Source organism: Manis javanica, chromosome X, assembly GCF_040802235.1.
Source record: "Manis javanica isolate MJ-LG chromosome X, MJ_LKY, whole genome shotgun sequence".
NCBI classification, from domain to species: domain Eukaryota; kingdom Metazoa; phylum Chordata; class Mammalia; order Pholidota; family Manidae; genus Manis; species Manis javanica.
Window position 1 is genome coordinate 41,861,586 of NC_133174.1, and position 17,515 is coordinate 41,879,100.

At 37.6% G+C, this 17,515-nt stretch overlaps 1 long non-coding RNA gene across 1 annotated transcript in view; it reads left to right on the forward strand.

Moving 5' to 3' along the window:
* The window catches only part of LOC140847340 (uncharacterized), a 40,794-nt gene extending 23,284 nt beyond the window's left edge, over positions 1–17,510 (forward strand). Inside the window, exons 2-3 of the long non-coding RNA XR_012127333.1 lie at positions 14,781–14,917; positions 16,179–17,510. This is a non-coding gene — a long non-coding RNA (uncharacterized lncRNA). The remainder of the gene's footprint in view (positions 1–14,780; positions 14,918–16,178) is intronic.
* Positions 17,511–17,515: the final 5 nt, after the last annotated feature.

Below are 17,515 nucleotides of genomic sequence, written 5' to 3' on the forward strand. Positions count from 1 at the left end.
GTGAGAGAGAAGCCATATTGTTTGAAAAGGTTAGCTTTTTACTTCTTTGCAGATTTATGCCCTGTGGCTTCTATGCCCAGCATTTGTCTCAAGGTATCTTTACCACCTGGAGGAATTATGATACTCGGTAAATTCCATATGAGGCACGAATTCTATTTAAGGGTTGTAATTAGGAAGGAAGAAGAAAAGCTATAGAGGTAGCATATGGAAGAAAACATGGGAGGATTGATTATTTCTTTGACATATCTTCTTGTAGAGTACCTTAAGTATGTGTAGGTTTTAAACTACTAACTAATTTTCACACACATATTAACATAATAGGAATACGGTGACATAAACAAAGCAAATCTATAATTACCATCCATCTCCAGTGAAGCCAAGAAAACCATTTAGGCACCCTAGGCATTTGTGAAAATTTGTCTATGATATGATGGATATTGTCCAACTGTAGTTGAACAGTCTGAGAGAAATCAGACAAATTAAAGCAGCCCATTTCTGGGATCTGTTCACATCCCATATGTTCTTTTAACCGTAGATAGTCTATAGTCATAAGATTTTGGAGTGCTACAACTTGCACCCCTCCCAACTCCTGGTTGAGTTCCAACAGTACAGATCCGGTCAAATTCGTTGTCTCACTGTATGCACATGCCAGCCTAGACATCTCCCTCCTCATTCCAATGGCAAGTCCAGGAAATGGTGGGGTGGATGCAGCCACAACCGCAGCATCGCCCGGATCTCTGTGGAGGCTTTTTTTTTTTTTCTTTTTTTTTTAAGAGGGCATCTCTCATATTTATTGATCAAATGGTTGTTAACAACAATAAAATTCAGTATAGGGGGGTCAACGCTCAATGTACAATCATTAATCCATCTCAAGCCTAATTCTCGTCAGTCTCCAATCTTCTGAAGCATAACGAACAAGTTCTTACATGGTGAACGAATTCTTACATAGTGAATAAATTCTTACATGGTGAACAGTACAAGGGCAGTCATCACAGAAACTTTCGGTTTTGATCATGCAATATGACCTATCAACAATCAGGTCAAATATGAATATTCGTTTGATTTTTGTACTTGATTTATATGTTGATCCCACATTTCTCCTATTATTATTATTATTTTTATTTTTAATAAAATGCTGAAGTGGTAGGTAGATGCAAGATAAAGGTAGAAAACATAGTTTAGTGCTGTAAGAAGGCAAATGTAGATGATCAGATGATCAGGTGTGTGCCTATGGACTAAGTATTAATCCAGGCTAGACAAGGGCAGCAAGACATCCACGGATGCAGAAGATTTCTCTCAAAGCAGGGGGGGTGAGGTTCTGAGCCTCACCTCTGTTGATCCCCAAATTCTCACCTGATGGCCCCCCTGCGACTGTGCCTGTCTTAGGTTGTTCCTCCCTTGAGGAATCTTACCCGTCTCTGGCTAATCAGTCATCTTCCGGGGCCATACAGGGAAATGTAAAGTTGGTAAGTGAGAGAGAAGCCATATTGTTTGCAAAGGTTAGCTTTTTACTTCTTTGCAGATTTATGCCCTGTGGCTTCTATGCCCAGCACTTGTCTCGAGGTATCTTTACCACCTGGAGGAATTATGATACTCGGTAAATTCGATATGAGGCACGAATTCTATTGAAGGGTTGTAATTAGGAAGGAAGAAGAAAAGCTATAGATGTAGCATATGAAGGAAACTTGGGAGGATTGATTATTTCTTTGACATATCTTCTTGTAGAGTACCTTAAGTATGTATAGGTTTTAAACTACTAACTAATTTGCACACACATATTAACATAATAGGAATACGGTGACATAAACAAAGCAAATCTATAATTACCATCCATCTCCAGTGAATCCAAGAAAACCATTTAGGCACCCTAGGCATTTGTGAAAATTTATCTATGATATGATGGATATTGTCCAACTGTACTTGAACCATCAGACAAATTAAAGCAGCCCATTTCTGGGATCTGTTCACATCCCATATGTTCTTTTAACCATAGATAGTCTATAGTCATGAGATTTTGGAGTGCTACAACTTGCACCCCTCCCAACTCCTGGTTGAGTTCCAACAGTACAGATCCGGTCAAATTCGTTGTCTCACTGTATGCACATGCCAGCCTAGACATCTCCCTCCTCCTTCTTATGGCAAGTCCAGGAGATGGTGGGCTGGATGCAGCCACAACCGCAGCATCGTCCGGATCCCTGTGGAGGCTTTTTGATGATCATCCCCCGGCACGAGTCCTCCAGAGAGTGCTGATGCCGGAAGCTCCTCCTCATATCGTATCTTAGTTCATTTTCTGGGTATCCAAGCTAGGCCTTGATCTTCTGCATAGAAACAAACAGACCCGTTTCCCACACTTGGACATGCCCTCTATACCACTGTGCAGAACTCATTGGAGGTCAGCACACAGTAACTGCTTTTTTTTTTTTTTTTTAATTAAGAGAAAGGAATATTATCAGAAAAGAGTACCTCCATAGCTGATCATCTGACACCCTTTAAGTGATCAACATTAAGGATATTTAAAGCATGCGTTGATCTTTGATTTACCAATAGTTTTATCCTGTTAAGGAGTAATCCCCCTTTTCTTTCTTTCTTTCTTTCTTTCTTTTTTTTTTTTTTTTTAATTTTTAATCTACACTTACATGAAGAATACTATGTTTACTATGCTCTCCCCTATATCAGGTCCCCCCTAACAACCACATTACGGTTACTGTCCATCAGCTTAGCAAAATGTTGTAGAGTCACTACTTGTCCTCTCTGTGTTGTGCAGCCCACCCTCCCCTTGCTCCCTCCCCCCCATGCATGCTAATCTTAATACCCCCCTTCTTCATCCCCCCCCTTATCCCTCCCTGCCCACCCATCCTCCCCAGTTCCTTTCCCTTTGGTACCTGTTAGTCCATTTTTGGGTTCTGTAATTCCGCTGCTGTTTTGTTCCTTCAGTTTTTCCTTTGTTCTTATACTCCTCAGATGAGTGAAATCATTTGGTATTTCTCTTTCTCCGCTTGGCTTATTTCACTGAGCATAATACTCTCCAGCTCCATCCATGTTGCTGCAAATGGTTGGATTTTTCCACTTCTTATGGCTGAGTAGTATTCCATTGTGTATATGTACCACATCTTCTTTATCCATTCATCTACCGATGGACATTTAGGTTGCTTCCAATTCTTGGCTATTGTAAATAGTGCTGCGATAAACATAGGGGTGCATCTGTCTTTCTCAAACTTGATTGCTGCGTTCTTAGTGTAAATTCCTAGGAGTGGAATTCCTGGGTCAAATGGTAGGTCTGTTTTGAGCATTTTGGTGAACCTCCATACTGCTTTCTACAATGGTTGAACTAATTTACATTCCCACCAGCAGTGTAGGAGTGTTCCCCTTTCTCCACAGCCTCGCCAACATGTGTTGTTGTTTGTCTTTTGGATGGCAGCTATCCTTACTGGTGTGAGGTGATACCTCATTGTAGTTTTAATTTACATTTCTCTGATAATTAGCGATGTGGAGCATCTTTTCATGTGTCTCTTGGCCATCTGTATTTCTTTTTTAGAGAACTGTCTGTTCAGTTCCTCTGCCCATTTTTTAATTGGGTTATTTGTTTTTTGTTTGTTGAGGCGTGTGAGCTCTTTATATATTCTGGATGTCAGGCATTTATCGAATCTGTCATTTTCAAATATATTCTCCCATACTGTAGGGTTCCTTTTTGTTCTATTGATGGTGTCTTTCGCTGTACAGAAGCTTTTCAGCTTAATGTAGTCCCACTTGCTTATTTTTGCTGCTGTTTTCCTTGCCCGGGGAGATATGTTCAAGAAGAGGTCACTCATGTTTATGTCTAAGAGGTTTTTGCCTATGTTTTTTTCCAAGAGTTTAATGGTTTCATGACTTACATTCAGGTCTTTGATCCATTTTGAGTTTACCTTTGTATATGGGGTTAGACAATGGTCCAGTTTCATTCTCCTACATGTGGCTGTCCAGTTTTGCCAGCACCATCTGTTGAAGAGACTGTCATTCTGCCATTGTATGTCCATGGCTCCTTTATCAAATATTAATTGACCATATATGTTTGGGTTAATTCCTGGAGTCTCTAATCTGTTCCACTGGTCTGTGGCTCTGTTCTTGTGCCAGTACCAAATTGTCTTGATTACTATGGCTTTGTAGTAGAGCTTGAAGTTGGGGAGTGAGATCCCCCCTACTTTATTCTTCTTTTTCAGGATTGCTTTGGCTATTAGGGGTCTTTGGTGTTTCCATATGAATTTTTGAATTATTTGTTCCAATTCATTGAAGAATGTTGCTGGTAATTTGAGAGGGATTGCATCAAATCTGTACATTGCTTTGGGCAGGATGGCCATTTTGACGATATTAATTCTTCCTAGCCATGAGCATGGGATGAGTTTCCATTTATTAGTGTCCCCTTTAATTTCTCTTAAGAGTGACTTGTAGTTTTCAGAGTATAAGTCTTTCACTTCTTTGGTTAGGTTTATTCCTAGGTATTTTATTCTTTTTGATGCAATGGTGAATGGAATTGTTTTCCTGATTTCCCTTTCTGTTGATTCATTGTTAGTGTATAGGAAAGCTACAGATTTCTGTGTGTTAATTTTGTATCCTGCAACTTTGCTGTATTCCGATATCAGTTCTAGTAGTTTTGGAGTGGAGTCTTTAGGGTTTTTTATGTACAGTATCATATCATCTGCAAATAGTGACAGTTTAACTTCTTCTTTACCAATCTGGATTCCTTGTATTTCTTTGTTTTGTCTGATTACCGTGGCTAGGACTTCCAGTACTATGTTAAATAACAGTGGGGAGAGTGGGCATCCCTGTCTTGTTCCCGATCTCAGAGGAAATGCTTTCAGCTTCTCGCTGTTCAGTATAATGCTGGCTGTGGGTTTATCATATATGGCCTTTATTATGTTGAGGTACTTGCCCTCTATTCCCATTTTGCTGAGAGTTTTTATCATGAATGGATGTTGAATTTTGTCAAATGCTTTTTCAGCATCTATGGAGATGATCATGTGATTTTTGTCTTTCTTTTTGTTGATGTGGTGGATGATGTTGATGGATTTTCGAATGTTGTACCATCCTTGCATCCCTGGGATGAATCCCACTTGGTCATGGTGTATGATCCTTTTGATATACTGTTGAATTCTGTTTGCTAATATTTTATTGAGTATTTTTGCATCTCCATTCATCAGGGATATTGGTCTGTAATTTTCTTTTTTGGTGGGGTCTTTGCCTGGTTTTGGTATTAGGGTGATGTTGGCTTCATAGAATGAGTTTGGGAGTATTCCCTCCTCTTCTATTTTGTGGAACACTTTAAGGAGAATGGGTATTATGTCTTCTCTGTGTGTCTGATAAAATTCCGAGGTAAATCCGTCCAGCCCCGGGGTTTTGTTCTTGGATCGTTTTTTGATTACCGTTTCAATTTCTTTGCTCGTAATTGGTTTGTTTAACTTTTGTGTTTCTTCCTTGGTCAGTCTTGGGAGGTTGTATTTTTCTAGGAAGTTGTCCATTTCTTCTAGGTTTTCCAGCTTGTTGGCATATAGGTTTTCATAGTGGTCTTTAATAATTATTTGTATTTCTGTGGAGTCTGTCGTGATTTTTCCATTCTCATTTCTGATTATGTTGATTTGTGTTGATTCTCTTTTTCTCTTAATAAGTTTGGCTAGAGGCTTATGTATTTTGTTTATTTTCTCAAAGAACCAGCTCTTGGTTTTGTTGATTTTTGCTATTGTTTTATTCTTCTCAATTTTGTTTATTTCTTCTCTGATCTTTATTATGTCCCTCCTTCTGCTGACTTTAGGCCTCATTTGTTCTTGTTTTTCCAGTTTCGATAATTGTGTTGTTAGACTATTCATTTGGGATTGTTCTTCCTTCTTCAAGTGTGCCTGGATTGCTATATACTTTCCTCTTAAGACTGCTTTTGCTACGTCCCACAGAAGTTGGGGCTTAGTGTTGTTGTTGTCATTTCTTTCTATATATTCCTTGATCTCTATTTTGATTTCTTCATTGATACATTGATTTTTTAGTAGCATGTTGTTAAGCCTCCATGTGTTTGTGAGCCTTTTTGCTTTCTTTGTAGAACTTATTTCTACTTTTATACCTTTATGGTCTGAAAAATTGGTTGGTAGAATTTCAATATTTTGGAATTTACTGAGGCTCTTTTTGTGAGCTAGTATGTGGTCTATTCTGGAGAATGTTCCATGTGCACCTGAGAAGAATGATTATCCTGTTGCTTTTGGATGTAGAGTTCTATATATGTCTATTAGGTCCATCTGTTCTAGTGTGTTGTTCTGTGCCTGTGTGTCTTTACTTATTTTCTGCCCGGTGAATCTATCCTTTGGGGTGAGTGGTGTGTTGAAGACTCCTAAAATGAATGCATTGCAGTCTATTTCCCTCTTTAGTTCTGTTAGTATTTGTTTCACAAATGCTGGTGCTCCTGTGTTGGGTGCATATATATTTAGAATGGTTATATCCTCTTGTTGGACTGAGCCCTTTATCATTATGTAGTGTCCCTCTTTATCTCTTGTTACTTTCTTTGTTTTGAAGTGTATTTTGTCTGATATTAGTACTGCAACCCCTGCTTTCTTTTCACTATTGTTTGCTTGAAATATGTTTTTCCATCCCTTGAGTTTTAGTCTGTGCCTGTCTTTGGGCTTGAGGTGAGTTTCTTGTAAGCAGCATATAGATGGGTCTTGCTTTTTTATCCATTCTATTACTCTGTGTCTTTTGATTGGTGCATTAAGTCCATTTACATTTAGGGTGACTATTGAGAGATATGTACTTATTGCCATTGCAGGCTTTAGATTCGTGGTTACCAAAGGTTCAAGGTTAGCTTCTTTAGTATCTTACTGCCTATCTTAGCTTGCTTATTGAGCTGTTATATACACTGTCTGGAGATTCTTTTCTTCTCTCCTTTCTTATTCCTCCTCCTCCATTCTTCATATGTTGTGTGTTTTGTTCTGTGCTCTTTTTAGTAGTGCTCCCATCTAGAGCAGTCCCTGTAAGATACCCTGTAGAGGTGGTTTGTGGGAAGCAAATTCCCTCAGCTTTTGCTTGTCTGGGAATTGTTTAATCCCGCCATCATATTTAAATGATAGTCGTGCTGGATACAGTATCCTTGCTTCAAGGCCCTTCTGTTTCATTGCATTATATATATCTTGCCATTCTCTTCTGGCCTATAGGGTTTCTGTCGAGAAGTCTGATGTTAGCCTGATGGGTTTTCCTTTATAGGTGACCTTTTTCTCTCTAGCTGCCTTTAAAACTCTTTCCTTGTCCTTGATCCTTGCCTTTTTAATTATTATGTGTCTTGGTGTTGTCCTCCTTGTATCCTTTCTGTTGGGGGTTCTGTGTATTTCCGTGGTCTGTTCGATTATTTCCTCCCCCAGTTTGGGGAAGTTTTCAGCAATTATTTCTTCAAAGAGACTTTCTATCCCTTTTCCTCTTTCTTCTTCTTCTCGTACCCCTATAATACGAATATTATTCCTTTTGGCTTGGTCACATAGTTCTCTTAGTGTTGTTTCATTCCTGGAGATCCTTTTATCTCTCTCTATGTCAACTTCTATACGTTCCTGTTCTCTGGTTTCTATTCCTTCAATGTCCTCTTGCATCTTATCCATTCTGCTTATAAATCCTTCTAGGGATTGTTTCACTTCTGTGATCTCCTTCCTGACATCTGTGATCTCCTTCCAGACTTCATCCCATTGCTCTTGCATTTTTCTCTGCATCTCATCCCATTGCTCTTGCATTTTTCTCTGCATCTCTGTCAGCATGTTCATGATTTTTATTTTGAATTCTTTTTCAGGAGGACTGGTTAGGTCTGTCTCCTTCTCAGGTGTTCTCTGTGTGATCTTTGTCTGCCTGTAGTTTTGCCTTTTCATGGTGATAGAGATAGTTTGCAGAACTGGTACGAGTGACAGCTGGAAGAGCTTCCCTTCTTCTTGGTTTGTGGCCTTCCTCTCCCCCTTCTCAAGGCGCTGGGTTCTTGCAGGTGTGGATGTGGTCTGGATGTTGTCCTGTGTCCTCTGGTCTCTATTTTAGGAAGAGTTTTCTTTGTTATATTTTCATAGCTCTATGTGTTTTTGGGAGGAGATTTCCACTGCTCTACTCACGCCGCCATCTTGGCTCTGCCCCTCCCTTTAACCACTTTTAGTGTACAATTCAATAGCATTTAATACATTCACAGTGTTACATAAACATCACAACATGTATTTCTGGAACTTTTTCATCATCCCAAACAGAAACTCTGTACCCATTAGGCAATAACTCCCGATTCTCTCCCACCCCAAACCCCTGGTAACATCAATTCTATCTTCTGTCTCTGGGAGTTTACCTATTCTAGATACCTCATAAAAGAGGAATTATGAAATATTTACCCTTTTCTGTATGGCTTATTTTACTTAGCTAGTTCAAGTTTCATCCATGTTGTAGCATGTGTCAGAATTTCCTTCCTCTTGGTAGCCAAATAATATTCCATTATATGTAACCTACATTCTGTTTATCCATTCGTCTGTTGATGGACACTTGGTCTATTTCTACCTTTTAGCTATTGTGAATAGTGCTACTATGAATGCTGATGTGCAAGTATCCACTATTATCCTCTTAATATCTGTACAACCTGTGGTGATGTCACCACTCTCATTCAAGATACTGGAATTCCAGGTATCTTCTGTTTTTTTTCCTAATTGATCTAGCTAGAAGTTTACCACTTTTACTGCTCTTAGTAATATTGGTTTCATTGATTTTCTTTATTGTCTTTCTGTCTTCTATGTCATTACTTGTCACTCTGACCTTTATTACTTTGTTTCTTCTGCTTATTTTTCCTTAGTTTTCTAGTTCTTTAAGGTAGAAGCTGGGGTAATTGATTTTAGACCTTTCTTCTTTAATATAGATGTTTTCATACTATAAATTTCTTAGTGTTGCTTTAGCTTTAGCTGCATCCCACAAATTTTGACATGTTTTCATTTATTCAGTTCATTTTACAATTTCCCTTTATAATTCTCTTTATAATTTCCCTTTTGATTTCTTCTTTGACCTATGGGTTATTTAGAAATGTATTACTTAGTCTCCAACTATTTGGGAAGTTTCCAGATCTACTTTTGTTATTGGTTTCTAACTTAAATCCATTTTGGTCATAGAACATGGTATGACTTGAATCCTTTTAAATTTCTTGAAATTTGTTTATGGCTCAGGATATGGTATATTTGGTAAATATTTTATGTGCACCTGAAAAGAATGTGTATTCTGCATTTGCTGGGTGGAATATTCTGTAAATGTCAGTCCAATTCAGTTAGTTGATAGTTCTGGTCTGGTCTTCTACATCTTTACCGATTTGGTGTTTACTTGATTTTCTGACTGAATGTTCTATCAATTACTGAGAGAGGAGTGCTGAAATATCTGACTTTAATCATGGATTTGTCTATTTCTCCTTGCAATCCTCTCAGTTTTGTTTCATTTATTTTAGAGCTCTGTTATTAAATTATGGGTATATTGAGTTTAAATCTACCATCTTACTATTTGCTTTCTATTTCTCCTGTTCTTTTTTTTCCCCCTTTCTCTCTTTTCTTGCCTTCTTTGGGATTTACTGAGTATTTTTATACTGTTTAACTTTGTGATTTACTAGTTATAAAATCTTTGTCTTATGTTAGTAGTTGTTTTAAGGTTTAACTTAAGCTTATTTTTAACTTATTATTAGTCTTTACTTTCATTAGCTTAATATATACCATTCAGTGAAAGATGCATCCAGTATTATGTATAGTGTAAAAAACTTCTAACAGTGTATTTCCATTTCTTCCTTTAGAACTTCTGTGGTATTGTTGGCCATACATTTTATTTCTACATGTGTTAGAAACCTCACAATATGTTGTTCTCCTTCTCTCTTTCTCTCTCACTTTCATCCTCTCTCTCTCTTGCTTATGTTGCCTCTTAAAGATATTTAAATAACAAGAAAAGAAAAAATCTTTATGTTTACCCATGTAGTTACCAATTCTGGTGCTCATAATTCCTTTGTATGGGTCCTGATTTCCATCTGATTGCCTTCTGCCAGAAGGACATCCTTTAACATTTCTTGTATTGCAGGTCTGCTGATGATCAAATTTTCTTTGGCTTTTTCTTTTGTGTTCTTCCATATTTAGGTAGCTTTTATTTTGAACTCTATCAGCAGAATTGTATGCTAACATCTTTTATATTTATGTTTTAAGCTAAAAATTTTTTAACAACTTTGTTGAGATGCAGTTCACATCCCATACAATTCACCTATTTAAAGTATATGATTGGAAAACAAAAATGAAATAACAAAAAGCAAAATGAAACAAAAAAGTAAAGTGTATGATTCTGTGTTTTTTCAGTATACTCACAGAGCTGTGCAACCATCACAATTTTAGGACATTTGCATTATCCCAAAAAGGAGCTCCTCTATACCCATTAGCAGTCACTCTCCATTCCCTTACAATTCTGGACAACTGCTAATCTGCTTTCTATTTCTATAGATTTACCTTTTCTGGGCATGTCATTTAAATAGAACCCATAACATGTGGTCTTTTGTGACTGACTTCATTCCCATGGCATAATGTTTTCAAAGTTTATGCATGTTAGAGCATATGTATCAGTACTCCATTCCTTTTTTTTCATTCCTTTTTATAGCTGAATAATATTCAATTTTATGGATAGACCACATTTTATTTATTCATTCATCAATTGATGGATATTGGGGTTGTTTCCACTTTGTGGCTATTATAAACAATCATTTTTAAAGTCTTTTTTTCTCTGTATATTTCATTGTGGATAGTTTCTATCATGTGTTCAGATTCACTAATCTCTTCTTTCAGAATGTCTGTCTAATCTGCCATTAATCTCCTCCAGTGTACTTTTAAAATCAGACATTTTCACTTCTAGAAGTTGAATTTGGGTGTTTCATAGATGTTCTGTGTTTCTATTGAACATTCCAGTCTTTCCTCTAGCTTCTTTAACATATGGAATATAGTCACAATAGCTCTTGTCATGGCCTTGTTTACTGATTCTCTCATCTGTGTCAGTTCTGGTCTGTTTCTATTAATTTGGTTTTTACTTCATTGTAGGTCATATTTTCCTGCTTCTTTGCATACCTAGTAATTTTTTATTGGGTGCCAGACATTGTGACTCTTACCTTTTAGCTGCTGGATTTTTCTGTATTCTTCTATTTTTTTATTATTATTATTCATTTCAAGTATACAACATAGTGATTCAATAGTTATCTACATTATTAAATGCTCACCTCAATAAGTATAGTTACTGTCAACATAGATAGTGCAGTATTATTGACTATATTCTCCATGCTGTACTTTCATCCCCATGACTATTTATATTATGACTGAGATTTTGTGCCTCTTTATCCACTTCACCTATTCCACCCTCCCACCCCAACCCATCCCCTTTGGCAAACACCAGTCATGTCTCAGTAGTCTCTATGAGACTACTGCTATTTTGTTCATTTTGTTTTGTTTTGTTTTGTCTTTAGATTCCACATATAAGTGAAATCATATGGTATTTTTCTCCACCTGGCTTATTGCACATAGCATAATACCCTCTAGGTCCATCCATGTTGTTGCAAATGGTAGGATTTATTTCTTTTTTATGGCTGAATAATATTCCATTGTGTATATGTACCACATTTTCTTTATCCATTCATCTATGGATGGACACTTCAGCTGCTTTTGTATGTTGGCTAATTGTTCCTCTAACTATTCTCAAGTTATGTTTGGGGATGTGATTAAGCTGCTTGGAAATACTTGGTTACTTTCAGATACTGCTGTTTTAAGCTTTGTCAGGCAGGAGCAGAGCAGCATTGAGACTCAGGTTAATTTCCCCCACTACTAAGGCAAGACCCTTCTTAGTACTCTACCCACTGATCTATGAATTCTGAGGTTTTCCTGTCTGGCTTCTGGGAAAAGGCATTATTTCCTGCCATGTATGAATTCCAGGTATTGTTACCTATAATTATTATGTGTATTTTTCCCTGGCCTTGGGTAGTTTCCTCACAGGACTGCTGATTTATAACACTCAGCTGAATGCCAGTGGAAACCTGAAGGTCTCTGGAGTTATTTCTCTGTGAATCCCTCTACACTCTGATACTCTGCCCTGCTAACTCTACTTTGGCTTTCACCGGACTCTGTCTCCTCAACACAGGCAATATTCTAGATTTTGCCTGAGTTGGCCCTTTCTGTCTCCAGGCAGTAAACTGGACAATAAGCCTAATCTGTTTATTTCCCACCTCTCAGGGATCACTTTCCTCCATTGCCCAATGTCCAATATCTTGAGATTTATTGTTTCATACATTTGTCTAGATTTTTGTTTCAGGCAGAAAGGTTAATTTGGCCCATGTACTCTATCTTGGTTAGAAGTAGAAATCTCCTTATTGTTTTGCTGATCTTGAAATTCTGTCCACTACTAAACCAGGGGGTGTTAAAATCTCTAATCCTGACTGTGGATTTGTGTATTTTTCCCTTTATTCCTGTTATTTTTTCCATGTATTTTGAAATTCTGCTATTAAGTGTCTGACACATTTATGATGTTGTATGTTCCTGGTGAATTCACTGTTTTATCATTGTGAAATGTCTCTCTTTAACTCTGGTAATATTCACAGTCTTTAAGTGTATTTTGTCTGTTCTGATATAGCCATTCAAGCTTTCTTAACTTTAGTGTTTTCATGGTATATTATTTTCCTATGCTTTAACTTTCAAACCATCTGTGTCTTTTTATCTAATGTGTTTCTCCTGTAGACAGCATATAGTTGAGTCTAGTGCCATGCCAAGCCATATTGAAGCCTGAGGTAGAAGGAAAACTGGGTGCCCCTATATATTTTTAATATCATTTTTAATGGTTAAATTTATTATTTATTATTTTATTTTCCTATTAATTAAGGTATCATTAATATATAATCATATGAAGGTTTCACATGAGCAACATTGTGGTTTCAACATTCACCCATATTATCAAGTCCTCACCCCCAACCCCCCGTTGCAATCACTGTCTATCAGCATAGTGAGATGCTATAGAGTTATTACTTGTCTTCTCCATGCTATACTGCCTTCCCCATGACGTATCTATATTGTGAGTGCTAATTATAATGCCCCTTAATCCCCTTAATGGTTAAATTCATTACAAGACATTAAAAGTCATTGAAAAAAGATTAACAAGTTGAGAAACTCACATTATTTTAAGTTTAAATATTATACCAAAAGTATAATTCATTGTAATTTTGCTTTCCTGGCTAATAGAAGCAAACACCAATATTTTCAAAATGTACTTCTTTGTTTATCTTGTTTTCAGTTGAGAGAATTGCCAGATTTCTAGATAAATTTGGTGAAAAATGTTTTTTTCAGAAAAGAATTTAATGATAGGAAACTATTTATCATTGTTTTAAGTGACTAAAGTATAAACGTTTCTTGGCAATTTTTTTCCTGATAAAAATTATCGTTTTTCAGAAGACATTTGATCTTTGATCAGATTTGTGAAAAGTCATATTAATAAAATTTGTATTACTTACCTAAGTGCTCTTAATATTTAAGAAATCACACAAACATGTGATTGTAATAAGATGAAAATTTCCCCTTTACCTTGCAATACTGTAGATTGCAGTTATAAATGGAAAAATTTGTCAACTTCCCCCAGGATGAAACAATGACCTTCAAAAGAAATTCTAAGTGAGAGATTTTTGTGTGTTGTGTCATTGAGCCTGCTGGCTCCCCACCTCCCACCAATTTACATGATTCCCAGGGCAGTGCAAGTGCAGGGTGGAATCCTGTTGTGATGTAAAATTTTGATATTGTGTGCATCAGGGATTGCTTTGCATTAGTTTTCATCTTTTTCAATATTGCATTACAATATTATTTATCCCAATTACTGAGGGTTATTTTTTTTGGCATTCATTTAAATTTTGCCCCCCTCAAGGCAACTGCTTCACTCACTTTACCCTAATCCCAGCTCTGGCTGGGTCTTGTTTTTTCATTTTTCTGGTCTTAATAATATCCTTGCCTTTAATGGGAGCTTCTAGTCCATTTACACTTATGGAATTATTGATGTGGTCTGATTAAGCTCTTTCACATTGCTAGATGTTTTCTATTTGTTCCTTCTGGTTTTTGTTCCTTTATTCCTCCTTTCCCACCTTCTCTCGAGTTAACCAGGTATATTTTAATATTCAATCGTTATTCTTCTATCAGCTTTTCAACTGTGCCTGTTTTTGTTATTTTCTTTAGCGGTTGCCCTGGTCATTACCAAATGCACCCTACTTATCATTAGTCAACTTTAAATTAACATTGGACCATTTTATAGAAGATGGAAAAGCCTCACAACAGTGTAATTTCCAAAACCGGTCCTTTCTATAATTGTTATTTATATTATGTCTACATACATTCTAAATCCCACAACTCAGCTTGATCCTCTTAAGGCCTGTTTTTTGGGCATTTTACAGAGTACTCGAGGGTTGAAGTAGCCTACCAGTCAGGCATGGCCCTTCTGGGCTTTCTGTTTCTCAGTGAAGCATCAGGACTTTCCACTCAGGCCGGTCAAGATACATGTGTCTCCCAAAACTGTGTAAGCCTCTGTTCAGTTCATGTAAGTCCAGGACTGATGTCTGCCTGGCCTTGCAGTGTGTCACTCTAACCCTGCACAGCCTGGTATTTGGCCAAAGACCTATAGCAGTGCCTATGGTGATTTCTGGAAACATCCTTTTTCTCCAGTACCATGCCTGTCAGACTGAAGTCTTAGCAGCCCCTAACTCCGATTTCTGTCTCCCCAGTTCAGCTATGTTGCTTTTCTCTGCCTAGGCTCCACTTCTCTACAGAGAGATCCTGAAACTGACCCAGGCAAAAAGAAGGTACAATCTGGGCTCACTGCATGCCACCCTTCTCTTGGCCATCACACTCTAACCAGTGGAACATAGGACACCAGGTAGCCTTGATGAGTATGTATCTGTAGAATGAAACCAGGTTTGGTCTCATGGCCAAAAAAAAAAGCCAAATTGACAGAAGGAGACAATGACTGTGATTGCTTAAATATACAACTAGCTTTTCCTTGTCTTTTGTGATCTTGACATTTTAAAAAATACTGCTGAAGTATTTTGTGGGATGTCCCTCAGTTTGTGTTTCTCTGCTATTTTCTCATGATTACCCTGGGGTTATGGGGTTTGGAGAAAGAATATAATGAAGATGAAATGTCCTTCTCATTGTATCACATCAGGAGTACTTGGCAGCAGTTTTTCTTATTACTGGGCCACTAACATTCATCTCTTGATTAAGGTGGGGTCTACCAGGTCTCTCCATTGCAAAGTTGCTGTTTTTCACTTTCCATCCTCGTCATTAGAAGCAAGTCACTGAATCCAGCTCATATTCAAGTGAAGGGGAATTAAGTTCCAACCCTTGGAGGGAGGATAATCCCATATTTAATAAATATTTGGAGGTGATACTGTAAGGCTGTGCAACTATCATGTTCACCTGATAGTTTTGCCGACTAATTGTAACATTTAGCATGGATCAGGTCTGCAGCAATTATTACTGTGGTATTCTAATGGTAACGTTCTATTTCCCTCATTCCTTCTATATTTGTTATTTGGAATTCTTATGTAAGGAAGACTTGTCCCATCTCCAGCATATATTTATTCAATTATATCAGTTATTTATGTAAGTATGGAATTATTGGTATTTATTTTGGGGACTATAAACCAATACTATTACGTTTAGATTGCTCACATTGTTCAAACTTTGGCCCCTGGGAACTCTTACAAGCTGGCTCCATCCTTATGACATGCTCCTATCTTTTTTTTTAGGTTTGTCCTTACTTTCTGGCACTACACAATGCTCCAGACTCATCTTGTATTTCCCCAGCCTTAAAATCAGCCATTTCTCATTTACTGGACACACGGCATTTAGAAACCGAGGTCTGGGTACTAGATGTGCTCATAGCTTTTGGAACAGCATAATATCTAGGCCTTCTCAGTGGACAGACGGAAACTGTCAAGAGACCAAGATATGACAGCTAACTGAAACATGGTGCCTGTGGTAGGGAGCTTCTATCAGCCGTCCCTGCCTGATATTCACAGGCTATTGTAATCCTGTCCCCTTGAGTAACTTGATTCTAACCAAAGGAATGCCTTGACATTGAGGGAATGTCCTACCATGATTAGATTACAAGGGATTGTAATTTTATGCTTGCTGTCTTTCTTGCAGGCTTGGATGAAGCAACCAACCAGCTGAGAGCTGCCTCATGGAAGGAAAGGCACACATGGCAGGGACTGAGGGCATCTCTGCCATATGGCCAGCAAGGCAGTGAGGCCTTCAGTTCAACAAGCTGCAAAGAACTGAGTCCTGCCAAAACCATGGGAGCTTAGAGCAGACCCTTCCCCAGTTCCACTTTCAAATGTGTCTGTCCTCAATCCCACCCAACACTTTCTCTGCTTGCACCCTTGTGAGAGCTACTGGAAGAGAGGACCCAGCTAACCCAGTCTGGATTCCTGACCCACAAAAACTGGAAGATATGTTTTTAGCTACTGTGGTAATTTGTTACACAGAAAGAGATAACCATCACATTTTCCCTACTTGGATCCTAGAACAGAAAAAGACATGCATAGAAAAACCAGTGAAATCTAAAAAGCCTTAAGTTGAGTTCCTGGTACTGAGCCAATGTTATTTTCTTAGCATTGATAAATGTGCATAGTTATTTAAGATGTTTACATTAGCAGGAGCTGGGCAATGGGTATGGGATCACTTGCTGTCTTTGAAACTGTTCTGTAAATTTTTTAAATTATTTCAGAATACAAACTTTAAAAAAAACACATCTGGGTATGTATTACATGTTACGTTTATAAAATAAGAGAATATAGGAAATTTGAGGAGAAAAAGTAAAGGTATCAGGGAGCCACCAGTCTAGTGGTAGGGACTCCACAAATAGACCTTAGGGGTCACATAGGTTAGAAAGGAGTAGCAACTGCCTGTTGGGGGAGATACAGACTGGAAGTCAGAGTCTGGTTGAGGAATTTAAGGAATATTTCCCTCTCACCTCCATTTAAGTTACCCCAAAGTATCAACATGTTTGAAAATTGAGTCGTTTGCTTATTCTTTTAAATGTTTTGTTCTTGCATTTTCCATCATCTGAAACTCCACTGTCTGCCAGGAGATAGCTTCATATACTGATCAGTTTCAGAAGTGAATTTACAAGATCTTTGCCACCTCTGCCCTCAGTGACATTTTTCAAACACCTAACTTTACCATTTAGCTTTTCATCCACTTACCAGCTGTGTTATCTTCAGAAAGTTACCTAAACTCTATTCCTGGTTTCTTTAAACACAAAATGAGAGTAAGAACCAGAACTTTCTTGATGAATATTCCTTAAAATTATGTGAAACACTTGTCAGGTAGTTTGGGACTCATTACTTTTGTTTGCAGGTTGTTCTCCAACCCTTTTAAATTCTTTTATCCATCTCTCTTAGATCTGTTTCTTTCAAGAACTTTTCTTCCCCCTGGCCCACACTGGTCATGCTCACTGCCGTCAAAAGGAAGGACAGGAC